A 20,462-nucleotide genomic window follows, 5' to 3' on the forward strand; every position below is an offset into this window, starting at 1 on the left:
CTCCATGCCACACCATCCTCATTTATAAACGTCACCACTTCTTCCTCTAAGTTCATTTTTAGTTGCCCACCTCCCTTTTCCCCCCTGCACTTCATTAAAAGCCAAGAGGCCTTAACCAATTCATGGTCGAAATAATTTTAGTATTCTATTTCATCTAACGATAGATTTTTCTTCACCTGCAAGTATGCAAAGGACCCGAAGTGATACATTAATTCGGTACAGTGAAATCATTTTGATTTTGTTCTTGCTTTTTCCAAACGACTTTATCTAGTTCAAGCATTTCAAAATAGAAAAGTTTGATGCATTCTTCACTCACTCTGTCGCTACCAGGGAATGTTGGAGAGGGATGCCTTCACGTGGTAGCATCGATATATCCTGGCACTAGAGTCCACTGCCTGGTTATAAAAAAATGTCCCTTATTCCCTGTCGCAGGAATTAGGGAATGGTGATTACAGGTGAAGGGCAACTTCAGTCTGCAGGTTACTGAGTTCGCATTCAGATGAGGCGGGGACAATAATAACAACAGCAACAACATAGATTGCCTCCCCCCCCCCACATAAAAGGATGGTGGTTGTAAGAGTATTAAAATGTCGTTGTACCAGATTTTTAAAAGAGATGAGTCACAGATGAAAGGCCAAAAGGACAGTGTGACGCCCTTTACTTCCATCCTATTAGGAGGCTCCCAAAAACCTCTTCCTCAGCGATATATTATGCATACTGTGCCTTCTTGTTCTCTTGTAAACTCTTTTGGTCTCTTGATTTCCAAGGTCGATTGAAAAATGAGTTTATTAACAAGCCTTGTTCAAAAATTAAAAAAATAAAAACTAAGAGAAAGGTGTTAAGAAGCGTCCATAACTGCCGAGACTACGGTGCTAATGAGAGGGAATGTCAGAGAACCTCGGGGGCAGCACGTCAGAGTGTGTGATGGAAACATCCACTGAGGCAGAGGTCGGTGAGGTGGCAAAAAGCAGAACACACGTAAACCTCACATACTGATAGTATACAACACCCATGAGTTTGCCACAGGGGCTCATCTGCACTAATCATTTTAAAACGAAAGTCGTATTTCCTTTTTCAGTACGGTACTCTTCCGCATGGGGATTAGTAAAAAAATGCTTCAAAACCTTTCAGTCCGATGGAGTCATTTGAGTTTATTCTTGCTACCTCCAGACGACTTTATGAAATTCAAGAAAGACATCTTGCATGAAAGAGGTTTATAACGGCTATAGCTAAAAAGTCTTTTCTAAGCTTAATAAGACCGCCTAAAAGTCGCAAAAAAAAAAAAAAAAAAAATCTGTGTGAAAGGGAATACTACCGACCCATTAACAAGTTTCCCTCAAAGTGAATAAATTCGTGGGCAGGAAAAATATAGTGGGAGAATATGGTGGTGAAAGGATGAACAGAGACTGACTAATTCCTACTCTACTGGAGGCTGGCCCTAGTATGAATACAGTAGTCCGGGGGTAGCAAGAACAATAAATAAATAAATAAATAAATAAAACTCAGGCGTCTTGGGACTCGAACGTCTCAGCCCTTCATGGCCATAGTTCTTACCTTGGCCTTGAGTTTCGTCGTATTGTAGCATAATTCACGCAGCTCGGTGGCAGAAAACGACAATATTCAGGTTCGCCGTTTAATGTGGAAGGAAAAGTAAGAAACTACGTCGTCGGATCAACCACTTCAGTCGGATGACGTAATTCACATCTTATTCTTGTTATCTCTACACTAATGGTTCCCAGTCTTTTTCTTCCTTTGGCCCCGGATTCAACACAATAACATCTGTGCCTCCCCTCCCCCCCCCCCGTCCCGAACTTGATACAAACATTTGTGGATTTCCTCTACATTTAAGTCTGAAGAATTAAAAAACAAAACAAAAAGCGACGGCACCCAAATAAACATATTGGGTACAAGACAATATCAACTGGAGTGATTAGATATAAAATGCAGTGCATGCATAGAAACGAACAACCAAAAGGTTTGATACTTAACATGTGTGGAAGAAACGTTTTGCAGAGAAAGGTAGACATAACTGAAACACCCCGACAGCCAATTTACTGATGCCAAAGTCAAACTCTCTCATTCTCTTCTTTACGGAAGGGTCTCGCGGAGGAGTGGCTTCTACGTCTGATAAATTAATCTTGCATTGGCTTTAAGTATGCTCTGAACAAAATGGTTGACAGAAGATTCTTCACAAATACTGCCTCCGGAAAATGAATGCATAGTTCTCTCACCATTGACTTCTTATACTAGAGGTTATCTCATGGCCTCCAGTTTGAGAACCGTGCTCTATACAATTTCATTTTACCTAAGGAAACACTTTTCAAACTGGAGGAGTTAAATGTAGTTTCAATAACCCTTTAACTACAAGAGTGCTCTCCTAGGCAGTCAATAATCATCTAGTGGCTGGGCAAATAATGCAAAACTCTTCACCATATTGAGGTTAATCCATAACGAATCACAACCCACCTCGGAGCTAGAGAGAGAGAGAGAGAGAGAGAGAGAGTAGTCATTCGGTGTTTGACGATAATTTACGAGAGTTTACAATAAATATGAACATACACGTATATGGGTGTATTATGAACCTGCATTAAAATTCGGTTTATATACTGTGGCATCATTAGCCAGGGTTCGTGACAAGAGGCCGTAAATCACAGTTGCGAGTCTATGTTGATGCCAGGGTGTGGTGGGGTCAGCTGCAATTACACGTAGTTAGGCGCTCTTTAGGCGCTCTGTAGTTAACACCACCACTAAACCTTATTATCTTAGTGCAAATACTTGGAAACTGTATGAGGCGCAGGTTTTGGTATCATTTGTACTCTATTCCACTCTTACCTTGTTGACGCCACCCATACACCAATATCTAACGAATGACTACATCGCATTCCCCTCTGTCCACTCATACACCGATATCCCTCTGTTTAACTTCATTTACACCTATCTTGTCCAATGTTGTGTAAATATTGAGAAGCCTCATGACACACAGGATTTGGAGGAACGTTTTTTCTATTTCACACCTCTCATTGCCTGTACCCGCTCAGACCATTTCTTACTCCCTGATCTTATTGCTACTTTAGTTTATATCAATAATAAACCTTTTCTTTGTTGGGCAGACATTGATAAGCCACATGACACGAAAGCTTCGGGTGTAACAATTATGTAACGACAACGGATTGCATTATGTTACACTTGCTACAATTATGTAACTACAAACAATATGTAACAATTATGTAACAGTTGCATTAACAAGATGTAACTTTTATGTAACTTTAACTACAATTATGTAACTACAAACGATATGTAACAATTATGTAACGACAAACGATTGCATTATGTTACACTTGCCACAATTATGTAACTACAAACAATATGTAACAATTATGTAACAGTTGCATTAACTAAGATGTAACTTTTATGTAACTTTAACTACAATTATGTAACTACAAGCAATATGTAACAATTATGTAACAGTTGCATTAACAAGATGTACCTTTATGTAACTTTAACTACAATTATGTAACTACAAACAATATGTAACAATTATGTAACAGTTGCATTAACAAGATGTAACTTTTATGTAACTTTAACTACAATTATAAGGTTAACACAATTATGTAACAGTTGCATTAACAAAATGTAACTAGAATTATAAGGCCAACACAATTATGCATTACCACAATATTATGTAACAATTCATAAAATGTTACAATTATGTATTACTACAATGTTACTACAATGTAACAATTACAATATAATTATGTAACAATTCACAATGTTACAGTTATGTATTACCACAATGTTACTACAATATTATGTCATACAATTATACCACAATTCTGTATTACCAGAATCATCTTACAAGTTAGGTGAAATATTAGACATTACTAAAGGGATAACTCAATATGTAATGTAATAACCTAGCAGTATTACCATTGCACAATTATATGCGTATGTCTGTTATACATACACATCTTACAAAATGTCATACAACAACCATTGCATTTATTCAAATATGTATACAACTTGTTTAAAATGTAATATTACTAAATCATTGCAATTTACTATGAATACTATATGTATACAATATTATAATCAATATTATGTACTAATAGATTAGCATATGTCAATAATGATTGCTGTCGGAGGACCTTCAGCGGCATGGCCAAGCAATGTTATGAGTCCATATTATAATTACAAATCATAATAGATAAATAGATAAATAGATAGATAGAGAGACAGATAGAAGCAGCAAGTCAGATGATGAGAAGGTATTGTGTCTGCGAGAATCGAGCAGTGCTAAACATGCTTACACACTCTAATGCTTGATAGGCACACGACAGCGCCTCGTGACCATACACACACATACACACATACTCACACACAAGCTTCTAGAACATTCCAACAACAGCGTAACACACGTGACACGACCCCTGCTTCATCAGAATTTAGGAAGCAGAGCTCAGAAGGAGGTTAGCCATAGAACCGGCAGGTAGTAGGGAAAACGAGCTTAGCAACATGGAAGAGAGAGAGAGAGAGAGAGAGAGAGAGAGAGAGAGCGAGACAGGTAGCTCGCGGGACTCTACTTAACTTCACTCGTGTGTGAGAGACTTTGTTAATATTTCCAAGACTAATAAAAATAGTCCCATACTATTCTTTACCTCTCCTGTCATTGCATGACAAATGGGAACGAAGATTATCTACTAACAAAGCTACTCAAGTATAACAACTGCTCGTCCACAAGTCTAATATATATAGATATATATATATATATATATATATATATATATATATATATATATATATATATATATATATATATATATATATATATATACAGTATATATATAAGTAATTAACAAAACATGTCTACAAGTTTATACAGTCTTTTGTGACATTTGTACTTATCCACTCTTCAGTCCGTTCATTTTAACTTTGCCTAAAAATTGCTATCTCTTTATCTTCAATGGTGAGTTGTAAATATAGATTAAAACTAGAATATAATGCTAGTCACCAAGAAATACTGTAACAAAGGCTGTAGAGCCGTTATACTCGTGTTATCATATTTTACCTTTGAGTTACAGGTTAAGAGTATAAGCCGCAAAAAGATGCAAATCTCGCTCAGTTTAAGATCAACGAACTACGGTCTCTACAGCCTCATATCCATCCATAGCCAATCCATTCTTTCTCTCACCCACCAGCACCTACCTACAGTACTCCACAGTTCCACATACGGATACAGACCTCCTTGTGTTACTCTACATGACCCAACGGCTAGCACACTCACATCCACCTACACAATACTAGGATAAAGAGTACAGTCATAGGGTGGTCAGGACGATGGATAGGACATACAGGAGCCGTATCTTAACCACGCTTCTCTTTGGAGTAACTACGTTGCAGCCCTGTTAGAAATGAGAGCCGTTTCTGAACAGCTACCGCCACCACGATCATCATCACCACACCTACCATCAACACCACCACCACAGCCATAGTTACCACCACCACTGCCACAACTACCACCATCACCATCATCATCACAGCTACCACCACCACCAACATCACAGTACCACCATCACCGCCACCATCATCACAAGTACCACCACCACCACCATCACCATCAGACCTGCCACCCATCACTGCTATCACATGACAGCTACCACAGCCACCACCATCAACACCTCCACCTTAACCATCATCATCACCAACACCACCATCACCATCATCATCATCACAGCTACCACCACTACCACCATCCACACCACTACCTCAATCATCATCATCAACATCACCATCATCACTGTTATCATCACATTTACTACCACCACCACCACCACCACCATTTTATGCTGAATAAAATCGTCTGTTCGTAGCATCAGTAAAGTAGTACACATCAGACTGTAAGGTACAACAGCCCCCATCTCTCTCTCTCTCTCTCTCTCTCTCTCTCTCTCTCTCTCTCTCTCCAAAGACTCATGAAACTCCAGAGAAAAACCCCGGTTTCTCTTCCACGTGCGGTATCTTAACACAAATGGGGACAATTATTAGTATCCAAAACACCTCTTCAGAAAATATCAATCGCCATCAAACTGAAACTGGCCCATCTGGGAAGCAATTCCAACCATCCTGCCAAGTTTCATCAAAATTCTTTTTTCAAGATTTAGCTGCAGCACACACACACACACACACAGGGTTATTGTACATTAGATACCTGTCACACAGTAATACAAAATAATGCAGAATACTGTGTGAATGTGGAGCTGCATGAACAAACGCGGGCCGGTCACTGAGACTGGGATCCACAGACTGTTGTGACTGTTGATGCTAGGGACAATCCCAAACCTTGAAAGCCTATCGACGTGCCCTCTACCACAACGCTGTTAAGAGAGAAAGGTACCACCATCAATGGTATTCTAGGACAAACTTTACGAACATATTTGTGATCTATGACCTGTCTTATCTCCGGTTTGCTCTCGGAAAAAGACCTGGAGACGTGGGAAGATTGTGTACCCTCCTTTCCTTGTCGTTTTACTAAAACAGGCATGTAAAACTGCAATAATTTTCCTCTCGTAACCAAGATTTGTTTTTTGTTTGAGGAACAATAGACATGGCCAGACTGCACTCTTCCTACCTTTTCCCTCCTGTGAAAAACACGTTTTTTTTTTTTTTTTTCAAGGAAAATGGAACTAAAGACCAGAAGCCTGGAAACCTTTCCTTCCAAGGAAAAAACAAAAACAATACAAAAAAGAGCCAAATTCAAGGTTCGTTCATTTCGAGATGCCTGGACACACTGCGTTTGAAAGACTGGAGATCATAGGAAGTAGGAAAAACAGACAGAGGGAGACAGTTCCAGAGTTGACCTGTTGCATAAATGAAGGATTGGGAGTAACGGTTAACTCTTGCGTTAGAGAGCTGGACAGAAAAGGGATGAGAGTTTGTTGCTAGACGAGTGCTATGTGCCCGTCTTAGAGGTGGAGGGATGCATGCAGACAGTTCAGAGGAGCACTGACCATTGTAGTAGCGACAGAAAAAAAAAAGATACAGATGCAAAGATGTTACGACAGGAAACTGATTATACGTTTTTTGTGAATATGGACCCTGGTGATTGATATATGGCGAATACATCGAGGGAAGACAGATTCTGGAGGATCAGGTCCTAGGACCTTATGTTTCAATAAAACAGGCTTTAACCGTGTCAGGACTTCATATTATAATAATACAACTCATAGATAAATAGATAGATAGATAGATAGACAGATAGACAGATAGAAGCACCAAGCCGGGGGATGATGTAGGAAGTGTGTCAGCATGAATCGACCAAGGGAAACAGGCTTGCAACCCTTAAGTGAAGGAATGCTTGACGTGCACCGGAAGCAGAATATACACACAGACATACAGTGTTCTACAAGCTTCAACAACAGTATAGCCCACGTGACACGACTCTTGCTAAACGAGAATGTAGGAATCAGAGATCAGAAAGGGGCTAACCATAGAACCGACAGGTAGTGGAGAGAACATATAAGAAGAGGGGTCCGATGAGACTTAGTAAATTAAGTCCCTGTGAAATACATACGCTGCTCATCTTAGACTTTCTTTGAAGATAATAAGTCAAGATCAACTCCCTGTATTCATCTTTAATTCCTCCTCTTTGATTACCAAAATAACTTTAACCAAAACTCAAGCCTTACATATTACAAGACTAAGGAGTTACATATATATAAATGGTGGCTACGAAGTTTCTACAATATACACCAGCGAGGCCTGGGTTCGATTCCTGGCACGGGAACCAATTTATTGTAGAAACTTCGTAGCCACCATTTATATATATGTAGCTCCTTAGTCTTGTAATATGTAAGGCTTGAGTTTTGGTTAAAGTTATTTTGGTAATCGAAGAGCAGGAATTAAAGATGAATACAGGGAGTTGATCTTGACTTATTATCTTCAAAGAAAGTCTAAGATGAGCAGCGTATGTATTTCACAGGGACTTAATTTACTAAGTCTCATCGGACCCCTCTTCTTATATGTTCTTTCCACTACCTGTCGGTTCTATGGCTAGCCCCTTTCTGATTTCTGATTCCTACATTCTCGTTTAGCAAGAGTCGTGTCACGTGGGCTATACTGTTGTTGAAGCTTGTAGAACACTGTATGTCTGTGTGTATAAACTGCTTCCGGTGCAAGTCAAGCATTCCTTCACTTAAGGGTTGCAAGCCTGTTTCCCTTGGTCGATTCTCGCTGACACACTTCCTATATCATCCCCCGGCTTGGTGCTTCTATCTGTCTATCTGTCTATCTATTGTTACGGAACAGAGAGAGATAATGAACACTTCAAGTGAGAATACTAAAATCACTACTGTCCCGCAAAGTTCCAGGTTCAAAACAAAAGAGTTAGGTAAAATTACAAGTTAAAGTTTAATGCTCAAACTAACAACTAAACATTCAGGACTCATAAGGATAATGTACTGGCAAAACAGGTTACATATATGGTTAACTGCAATAGCCTCTATTAACATGAATTTAGGAAGAACAAATTTATCTAAGTCAGCCCTGATAAATGAGAAAACCGGATAATGCTCAGCTAAAGCAAGACATATTATTACAGATGCAAAATATTATTAATGATGGCTGACATTAAAAACTCCACATGAATCACAAAAATCCTTACCAGGCCCACGAATTAACGCCTTAGGCCATACAGTACAAGAAAAATGGTAACAACACTTATACTCAAATTATACAGCAGCTAGATGGCTGGAGATTTCCTGAGCACTCACAAAAATAATAATACACTCTACAGGGGAGGACAGAGATGTGAACAAAATGAGTAGATCTAAGTGGCAATAATGCAGAGACTGAGCTTATTATATAGGGGGCCGGCAGAGCTTGATTCAACTTGCAAGAAGGACGCGCAAATGAGGGCACAGAAGACGAAGAGTTGACACTCCTGCTCTGAACAACAGAGAGAACGACTTACTCTACTATAAGGGGGAGAAGGGGGGAGTAAGGTAGAATACGCAAGCCTGGTCACTATGGAAGCCACGAGGTGAACTGTGATCAAACATGCAGCACACTGTACGTTAGAATTATACAAAGGATGATGAAATCATAGGCTATGTAACACCTCCCCACAAAGAAAAAGAAATTTACAAAGGAAATTTCTTATTACTCTAAAACAATCGGTCTAAAGTCTAGATAAGCAATCTGCAATAACATTTTCTTTCCCCTTGACATGTTGTATGTCTAATGAATACTCCTGAAGAAGTAGACTCCATCTTGTCAATCTCTGATTTTTATCTTTAACCCACCCCGTCCCGACCACTTTCTCACCAATGGTACCCCCCAATCCCAACCATTTTTGGACCCAAATTTTTTTTGCTAAAACTTCCGCTTTTGGTCAGAAACAATGGTCAGTCACAAAAAAATTGTTCCCCGGGGTCCATAATTGCCTTAAACAGGTATGCCTTGGTCACACCTGGCACCGTGTTCTCTGTAGGTGGTCTGAGCCTCTAACGTTTTCTATGGTATTATAAGTCTGGGAAACCAATGAAAGTAAGTAGATATGTATTTATTACAAACATAAAAACATGTGATAAAAGAGTAAATTGGATTTTATACAAAAATAGAGCTGAAATAAGCATTGCACCATCGTGCGAAACGAGCAAAATCGGGCAGACTGGTCACGATGAATCACTAACATTCGAAAATCATGATACATACCATTTTTTTTACTTACATAATACTTCTACAATAACATTATACCATTTTACATTTTATTAAACTGTTTTTACATATTCACAGGCCTTTCGATAACATTTAGCGTAATGTTAGCGCTTATTTACGTAGTGAGTGAACTCGCTGTGACTGTTGTTTCAACTCGTATTGTGTTTTTTCTACTTACATAATACTTTCCTAATAACATTATACACTTTTCAACTTTATAGAACTGTTTTGAGATAATTTCAGGCCTTATGTAAATATTTAGGGTAATAATAGCGCATAATAACACACATGGTGAAGTCGCTATGACTACTATTTCAACTTACAACCTATTTTTGTACTTATATAATAATTCTCCACTAACATTGCACATGTTTACACTTGATATAATTGATATCACATAATTTCAGACCTTACGATTCAACTGAGCGTCATATTAGCGCATACTTACACAGTGAGTGTTATCGCGATATCATTTGTTTCATCTTACACTAGTATTCAACTTATAAATTACCTTACTACTAACATTACAACAAATTCCACTTTATATAATTCCTATCACATACTTACTGACCAGAATGTTCTACTGAGCATAATATTTTCGCAGATTTACACAGTGGGTGTACTCGTGACATCAATTATTACAACTTACACTATTTTTCAACTTATACGATTTATTCATGCTAACATTACACCTGTTTCCACTTTAAATTCTTGCTATCACATATTTACTGACCAGAGTGTTATACTGAGCGTCATATTTTCGCAGATTTATACAGTGGGTGTAGTTTTCATATCACTTCGTTCAACTTACACTATTTCTCAACTTATACATTACTTTCCTGCAAACATTACACCCGTTTCAAGTTTATATAAGACTTGGCACATACTGACTGGCCTTACCATTATACTGAGTGTCATATCACCATCCCACACAGTTTCAGTAGTGTAGGAAGTTATGATACTCTCTAAAACATGGCTGAAGGCACAACGCAACATTGGTGGTGGTGGGGGAGGTGGAGAGCGGCGCCTTTCATCACTCGCACTTCTCTTCCCTCTCCCTTTTCCTTTGCCCTTTCCCTTCCCTTTCCTTCCTTTCCCCACATCCTGGGGCTGTGTGGAGGAAGTTTGGGAATATTGTATGGCGAAAGACGTGCTGGGGAGTGGCTCCACCTCCTCTCCCCTAGGCCTACATGCACCACGTGCTCGTGCTGCCTCCCTCACACCACTTCCCTTTCACCCTGCACTCCCACCACACCACTTTCGCCTTCCCCAGACAAAACACTAGGCCATACTTTATTTGCCTTCTCGCCCCACCTTCTGATCCTCGGGGTGAGATTTTTTCCTTCCCCAACCACGAGGCAACATCACGTCCTAAGCCGCCGTCATCGTCATCGTCCTCATCCCCGTCCTCATCAGAAGCTCTCTCTAGGGGATGGAGAGAGGTCCATGCAGGTGTTTTGGGTGCAGGCTGGCCTTCCCTTGCCTTACGATACGTGACATGCCGCTTTTTCCGGGGCGAAGGGACCTCCTCATCACTGCTTGTTATTTCCTCCTCAGGCTGCACATAATCTCGATCCACCACATCATCATCAAGTGGAGAATCACTATCTCCAGTGAAGGCATCCAGGGCGGATTGTATTTCGTCGTCTGAGAGACCTTTACGCGCCATGTCTGACCTGGGTCACTGCTAACAGGTGAGTGACCGAGACAAGGGCGAGTGCAGGTCACGCGGGGTCTGGGACGCTGCCCGCCTGGGGGCAGGTAGGGGAGGCTTGGGTACGTGGGCAAATCGAAAATCTTGCACGAATTTTGAAAATTGTGGAAATTATGAACCTTGCAATTGCAGGACGTTGAAGTACGTCAACGGGATTGGCAGTGACATAACGTGAGGACGTGGAAGTACGTCAACGGGACGCCGCGGGTTAAACTTACTAAGGAATTTCAGTGGGTTATGATCGGTATAAATGACTATGGGGTCAAAACCAGAACACAAATAAAATGAAAAATGCTGTAAACCTAAAATCAAGGCCAAAAGCTCTTTCTCAATAGTTGAGTAGTTCATTTGAGGTGGAGTGAACTTCTTACTGTAATAAGATACAGGGTGTTCAATACCCTGATCATCCTCTTGCAGCAAAACAGCCCCAGCTCCTGTATCACTTGCGTCAACAGCCATCTTAAAAGGCTTAGCAAAATTTGGAGTAGCGAGCACTGGCTGACTTAATAGGATAGCTTTAAGTTTACTGAAAGAGGATTCACAGTTATCGGTCCAGACAAATTTAACTCCCTTTTTCAGTAGGTCTGTAAGTGGTGATACAAGAATTGAAAAGTTAAGAACAAATCTCCTGTAATAACCTACCATTCCCAAAAATCTTTGTAGCGCTTTCCTACTTTTAGGTCTGGAAAGATCACTTATAACCTGAACCTTAGCTGCTGGTGGTGCAACGAGTCCATCACCAATTACGTACCCAAGGTACTGAACTTTAGCTTGATCAAACTCACACTTTGATAAATTAGCTACAAGATTAGCCTGAACCAAACGCTCAAGAAATTTACTGACATGGCATAGGTGATCTTTCCAGTTGTCACTGAAGATTAATACATCATGAATATAAACAACACACCCTGCCAAACCCTCTGTTACAACATTCATGAGCTTCTGAAAAGTGGCTGGTGCATTCTTCATACCATATGGCATTACAGAACATGCAAAAGTCTTTCCTAGTGTTACAAAACATGAGATCTCCCTAGCACGTTTAGTCATAGGTACTTGCCAGTATCCCTTTAACAAGTCAAATTTACTTATGTACCTAGCCTTTCCGATCTTGTCTATGCAATCTTCCACGCGAGGGAGAGGGTAAGTGTCTGTTTTGGTTATCTGATTAACACGTCTGTAGTCGATGCAAAGCCACTGTGACCCACCTGGCTTAGGGACTAGAGTGACAGGAGAATTCCACTTGCTCTGACAGGGCTCAATCATCTTGTGGTCCAACAGGTAGCCAAGCTCCTTCTGGATGAGAGGAACTTTCACTGGGTTCACATGGTAAGGAGGCAGTTTAATTGGCTTTGCGTCTCCAACATCGACATCATGCATCAACACAGTGGTTCTTCCTGGAGTGGCACGGAACACTTGCGGGTACTCCTGCAGTAATGCCGAAAACTCCTGCCTTTCCTCAGGAGCTAGATGAGAAAGCTTAGTCTGGAGATCATTCATGATATCAGGATTCTTCCCCAAACTATCACTCAGGCTCGTGCTGCATGGGAGAGCTTCATTTGCCGACTCGGGTGGAACTGTTGATGTGACAAAGTTGCTTGTTCTTTCTACGATCTGGTGTGGCGATGACAGTTGACATCACTGAGTTTCTTCTCCACGAAATAAGGACCACTAAACTTGGCTTGAAGAGGTTGCCCATGCACCGGTAGCAGAATCAAAACCTGATCTCCTGGCTGAAAGTGGCGTAACCTCGACTTCTTATCATACCAAGTCTTCATCTTCTCCTGAGCAGCTCCTAAATTCTCTCTCGCCAGCTGTAAAGCAGTGGACAGCCGTTCTTTGAACTTCATCACATAGTCCAGCAGGTTGACGTCATCTTCCTCCGACAGCCAGCATTCCTTGAGTAGCTTAAGGGGTCCTCTTAGGTCATGGCCAAACAGTAGTTCAAAGGGTGAGAAGCCCAGTGAATCATTTGGAGATTCTCTTGTGGCAAATACAACGAATGGAAGACCTTTATCTCAGTCTTTCTGATGTTCCAAACAGTATTTCCTAAGCATCGATTTAAGTGTTTGATGATATCTCTCCAACGCTCCTTGGGTCTGGGGATGGTAAGCTGAAGACGTGATGTGGGTGATGCCCAACTCTTTCAGAGACTGCTTGAAAACATTTGACATGAAATTACTTCCCCAGTCTGGCTGTACCTCCTTGGGCAGACCAAACTTGGTGAAGAACCCCAGCATTTCCTTAACCATGTTCTTTGCTGAGATATTTCTAAGTGGAATGGCTTCAGGATAACGAGTAGCCATATCAATCAGAGTCAACACATAAGAAAATCCAGAAGAAGTCTTAGGAAGAGGGCCCACAATATCCACCAACACACGGGTGAATGGCGCCTCAAAAGGAGGAATGGGAACTAGAGGTGCAACCTTTTCGGTCTGATTACACTTCCCCACAACTTGACAGGTGTGACAAGACTTACAATACCAGGAAACATCTCTGAAGATACCTGGCCAGTAGAAGTATTTCAAAATGTGTGCCACAGTCTTCCTCACTCCAAGATGTCCTGCCAAACTGGAATCATGAGCCACTCTAATGATATCCTGCCTACAAACACGAGGGATGACAACTTGATGTACAACCTCCCATTCACAGTCGGCTGATGCTGTTGGGGGTCTCCACTTCCTCATAAGTACTCCTGACTTTACATAATAACAAGTAGAAGCACCAGCTGACTCTTCCTCACTGCAAGCAGAGTTAGCTAGACCTTTCAACTCAGGGTCAGCAACCTGCAACTCAACCAACTCTTGACGAGACAAATTATCAACACTACGGGCTACTGCCTCATCTGGTGAGTGGTCCAAATTAGCAAGAAAAGTGACAGCTAGGATAACATCATCATCATCATTATCCTCTAAGTCACCAGTAACTTTAGACTTAGCCCTAGTGACAGCACATGCAGACAACACATCAGGGATATCACAATCCTGGGTGGCAGTCACTGGTTCACTAGACAACTGAGGAGCTGGACACACTTGACATCCACCAATATCATTTCCAAGTAAGAAAGTTACACCTGACATTGGGAGTGTCTCAATCAACCCAACCATAACGGAACCATTAACAAAACCAGACTCTAAATTCACTCTGCACAGAGGGACAGAGAAGTAATTATTCCCTACACCTTGTAAGATTACAGTTTCATCAGAGGAATTAACATTAGAGCCTAGAACACTGGTCAGCATAAGGGATTGGCAAGCACCTGTATCACGATATATTTTAATTGATTTCCTGTCATTACTGTCCAGAGGACTGACAAAACCATCAGACAGGAAATTAGCACATGAACTCTTGAGAGTGTCACCCACGTTACTGCTCAAAAGAGGAGGTTCATCATGAGAATTTAAGTTACCCCTCAAAGCAGGTTCAGTTAACTCGGTTAAAGAATTCTGGGAACTCTCAAGGGTGGACACTAGACCAATTGACTGAATATTTAAAGACTCCTTTTTGTTCACATCACGCTGTCTCCTGAAACATTTCTCCGTAGTATGACCAAGCTTACTACAATAAGTACATTTACTTTTCTGAAATCTAGAGGTGAAGCTGGTATTTACTTCCTGAGAAACATCATCTTTATTCTCTTTCCTGTTACCTGTACTCTGAGTAGAGGCAACGTACTTACTCTCAGCTTTCCTTTTTTCTTTAGAATATCTCTTGTGAGTGAAAACATATTCATCAGCTAAAACTGCAGCATCAGACAAATTATCTATTCTTTTCTCATCAAGATATAGGCTTACATCTTTATTAATACACCTTTTGAAGTCCTCCAGCAAAATCATCTGCTTAAATTTACCAAAATCAGAATTTACATTCTTAGAATTTAACCACTGCTCTAACAGATCTTCTTTGATTTTTGCATACTCAACATGGGATTGCTTATCTTGCTTATAAGTTGTCCTAAATTTTACTCTATAGGCTTCAGGAACAAGCTCATAGGCCTTAAGAATCAAGCTCTTAACTACATCATAATTATTAGATTGATCCTGAGGCAAAGATGCATAAGTTACTTGAGCTTTACCGGTGAGAACACTCTGTAGGAGTACTGGCCAATACTTTTTGGGCCAATTAAAACCTGTAGCTACCCTCTCAAACAACTGAAAATACTTTGTTAAATCAGATTCATTAAAAGGAGGGACAAGTTTAACATTTTTAGCCACATCAAAATCATCAGAGCTAGATGATCCAGTTCCACTTTGTTTCATGCAATACTCATGGTCTGCCTGAATCCTAGCAATTTCAATTTGTGCCTGTGCCTCCTTAGAACGTGCCCGAAACTCAGCCTCCTTAGCACGAGCCTCCTGCAGGGCTAGCTGTAACTTAGCTATTTCAAAATGCGTTTGCTCATCTGGAGGAGTTACATTAAACAAGCTTTTATTAATCATGTCAACAATTTGATCTTTAGACTGATGAGAGCGAACAGCAATTCCCAATTGTTGAGCAACAAGCTTAAGTTCATCCTTTGTTCTGTTTTCTACATCACACACTGTTTGCACATTTGACAAAAAATCTTTGGCTTCATCAAGAGTAGTAATAGTAGACATCATGAATAAATCACAGTCACAAAATATCAAGCAATATCCTTATGATAATATCCTGAATATCCTGGCGAGGTTGCCAAATTTATGTTACGGAACAGAGAGAGAGAATGAACACTTCAAGTGAGAATACTAAAATCACTACTGTCCCGCAAAGTTCCAGGTTCAAAGCAAAAGAGTTAGGTAAAAGTACAAGTTAAGTTTAATGCTCAAACTAACAACTAAACATCCAGGACTCATAAGGATAATGTAATGGCAAAACAGGTTACATATATGGTTAACTGCAATAGCCTCTATTAACATGAATTTAGGAAGAACAAATTTATCTAAGTCAGCCCTGATAAATGAGAAAACCGGATAATGCTCAGTTAAAGCAAGACATATTACAGATACAAAATATTATTAATAATGGCTGACATTAAAAACTCCACATGAATCACAAAAAACCTTAACAGGCCCACGAATTAACGCCTTAGGCCATACAGTACAAGAAAAATGGTAACAACACTTATACTCAAATTATACAGCAGCTAGATGGCTGGAGACTTCCTGAGCACTCACAAAAATAATAATACACTCTACAGGGGAGGACAGAGATGTGAACAAAATGAGTAGATCTAAGTGGCAATAATGCAGAGACTGAGCTCATTATATAGGGGGCTGGCAGAGCTTGATTCAACTTGCAAGAAGGACGCGCAAATGAGGGCACAGAGGACGAAGAGTTGACACTCCTGCTCTGAGCAACAGAGAGAACGACTTACTCTACTATAAGGGGGAGAAGGGGGGAGTGAGGTAGAATACGCAAGCCTGGTCACTATGGAAGCCACGAGGTGAACCGTGATCAAACATGCAGCATACTGTACGTTAGAATTATACAAAGGATGATGAAATCATAGGCTATGTAACACTATCTATGAGTTGTATTATTATAATATGGAGTCCTGACAACCGTAGGGCACTTGTGTGCGTTCGGTTTTATGATAAAGTATGATCCCGTTATCAAGACATGATATCCACCGGCTGTAATGTATAGTGAAGGGTGGAGGGGGTGGAGATTTAATAACCTGAAAGAAATTAAACTTAGCCAACTGTGTGTGTGTGTGTGTGTGTGTGTGTGTGTGTGTGTGTGTAACATACGATAGTGGCACGGTTCCAGAACACTTAACCCTTTTGGTCCGTTGACGTACTTTTCCTGATGAATTCTTGTTGTCTGTAGACGATTTCATTCAACAAAGGAGGGGATTAAAGAACTGGAGGAATTAGATTCGTTCTTCACCAAACCTTTCACTGCTTGACATCAATGCGAAGTTGAATGAAATCCCCTGGAGATTTAAAAAAAAAAAAACGGTAAAATAATACGTCATTGTAGCGGAGGAGTTCAAAAGTACATCCTATGTTCATCGGGGTTATACAGGTTTTCCAAGCGGTTGAGAAAGGGAAGCCTTCACGTGAGGGCAGCGATATTATCTAGGCAGTAGAAGTGCTTGCAGTAGTTAAACAAACACCCGTCAACTAGTAGTCTATCCACCAAAAAGTGGCCGATGGGCTACAGAAGGACAACTTAAGCCTACTGTCCGCTGTCTCCACATTTCTCATGATTCTGGACAAACAACAACAACAACAACTAATTTGATTCTTACAAAAAATTCCTGGCATAAAAGGAATATCTACTATTACAGCGTAACAATGTTATTTATCACGCCATTTTTTTTTTTTCCACTTTTCATGGGCACCCCTACTGTACTTCACCTCCACCCCCATCTCTCTCTCTCTCTCTCTCTCTCTCTCTCCACACTGTTTCACGGCTTCACGCCTAGTTAGCCAAAATCTTTCATGTACACCCTCCAGTTTCCCTTCCCTTCCCCTTCCTCTTTTTTCTCCTTACTCTCCCCTCTTTTACACTTTTTCTTATACTCTCTCTCTCTCTCTCTCTCTCTCTCTCTCTCATCCCTACTATGCTTTTCCTTCCTTCGTTCATTCATTTCTCCTCCTGTCACTTCCTCTTTCCCCCTCTCCCCCCCATCTTCTCCCTCCATTCCCCCCCCCCAAAAGACACACACACACACACACACACACACACACACACACACACACACACACACACACACACACACACAATATCCCCTTGTCATCAATAAACCACTCCCACCCTAGTGTAGATACAGGGAGAGGACATCACCTAATGGCCTATCATCTTCTGTTCTCATTATTCCACTCGCACCTTCATCGTTTCCCTCCTTCCCCTTCCCTCTATCCCATTTTCCTCCTTCCCTCCTCTCCATCAAGCCTCCCCTTCTCCCCTGACTCTTGCTCCCTTTTCCTCTAACTCTATATACTCCATAAAAAATAAGTTAAACTAGTTTTTAGTGGAAAGTTGGTGTACTTCCATGAGATAACTGATTTTTTTATTCTGATTTAAAAGTTACTTAATAACTGCCCATCAATGTTTCCAGTTCCTGACTGTGGTTCCTTTAACTGAGCTGAGGTGAACACTATATACTAACCTCGGAATGAGGAAAACTATATTTCTAAAAAATACCATCTCAACTCTTGTTCCCGTCTCATTTCCCTCCCTTCTCCCCCCCCCCCTTTCTTACCTTCCATTTCCCCTCCCTACAATTTTACTCTCCACTCTTCCCTTCCCAATCCCCCTCCCTCACCTTCTGTTTCTTCCCTCCCCTCAATCCCCTCCCTTCAGTCCCTTACCCCCGTTTTCCCTTTGGGTGTTGCAACTGCCATCCCTCCCCTCCTGTTTCCCCCCACCCTGCATCCCCTTACCCCTCACCGTACGTCTCGTCCCTTCCCATCGCTGTCCCTCCCACCCTCATCCATGTCAGGGCTCATCCATGCCCCTCTTTTTTCATTGCTTATGTCGTTACTCTCTCTCTCTTTCTCTCTCTCTCTCTCTCTCTCTCTCTCTCTCTCTCTCTCTCTCTCTCTCTCTCTCTCTCTATATATATATATATATATATATATATATGGCGTATATGCCATCTGTACAGTATATACCCAGTAGCGATATAGTTTGCCTCAGAAACATAAAAGAAGATAAAAAGGAGTAACATGGAGAACTTAAAAGCACTCAGGAAACACAGACCTCCGCGAGCGTCAGTAAAGTTGATTTACGGCTGTATTTCCTCTTTAAATACTATTACGTCCTCTCATAGCGAATATTTTTTAATTTTTCAGGCTTAGTCTGCCTTCTTACATAGTCTCATAGAGCTCATACCCCCACCAACACCAGTGAAATTTATGAATTATTCTTGCATCTGGATCCGGATGTGGATCCACTTCAATATCTAATCGACTATTTCTTGACCCACTGCCCACCTATCCACAAGATTTCATTGAAATCCGATAACAACTTTCTGAGAAATCTTGTACACAGACAAACAGACACTGGTGAATGCATAACCTGCGTCCAACATCGCTGGCGGATGTAATAAGCAGCTGATGTTGAGTTGCGACACTACCACCTAGTATACGGCAGTAAATTTTAAGGGTAATAAAGCAGGAAGTCGCCATCCTCTTGTAGTTGTGAACTAATACATACACATAACATAACCTTACACCGACTGATGCCTTAAACCACCACCACAACAACAGTGAAGTGCATTTTGTGAGCGCGTGACGAGCAGGCGAGCGACATGTTGTCACAATTTCCCTCTGATATAAAATTATAGGCGGAATCTCCGATATTGAACTGCCAGAGTTGATGCCAGAAAGCAGTGTTAGGACGGAAAATCTTTTTTAATATGATTTCGTAATTGAGATGTTCACCAATTACAGCCGAACACTCCCTTGGAACTCTTGAGATTCCAAGTGGTTCCAACGCTCATATGGGTGAGTTTTTAGTTGATAACAAAATTTACTGAATGAATGAATCACATGCAGAAAGAGTTTCAACTCTACTTCACATAGCAGTAAAGATATTAGCTTCTGCTTAGGGACACAGTCGCGTCGGGCCGGGCCGCTCATTTCCGAACTTAACTGAGAGTACAGAGAGTACACATCGCTAGCTCCCTTCGCTCGCTAGCTCGTAAACCAGACAGCGGGTACTGTACGCCCCTGTGTAGGAAATATTGGGTCACTTCGGAGATGCCCTAACACCTCTTCCTCGGCTATTTATTTTGCCTATTGCATCGTAATTTACTTTTGGATATCACTAGGGCAAATTGTTTCGATATGAAAATGACATAAATAACAAATGAAACAATATTAATAGTAGTTGGCAACGAAGTCTACTATACCAGCTAAAATAACGCACAGCCAGCGAAGGGCAGGTGAGATTAGTGCGTGTGGTGGTGAGGTGTGAAGGAGGGGTGGGATGTGACAGTCTCCTGTGGTTGAGGGAGAGAGACATGGGGGGAGGGAGAGAAGGAGGATGGCTAATTGATTGATAGGAAGGAGAAGAAACATGAGAAACATACACGGAGAGAAGGGGGAAG

Source organism: Coenobita brevimanus, chromosome 13 (assembly GCF_032717465.1).
Source record: "Coenobita brevimanus isolate Jiangsu-jjx chromosome 13, ASM3271746v2, whole genome shotgun sequence".
Classification (NCBI taxonomy): domain Eukaryota; kingdom Metazoa; phylum Arthropoda; class Malacostraca; order Decapoda; family Coenobitidae; genus Coenobita; species Coenobita brevimanus.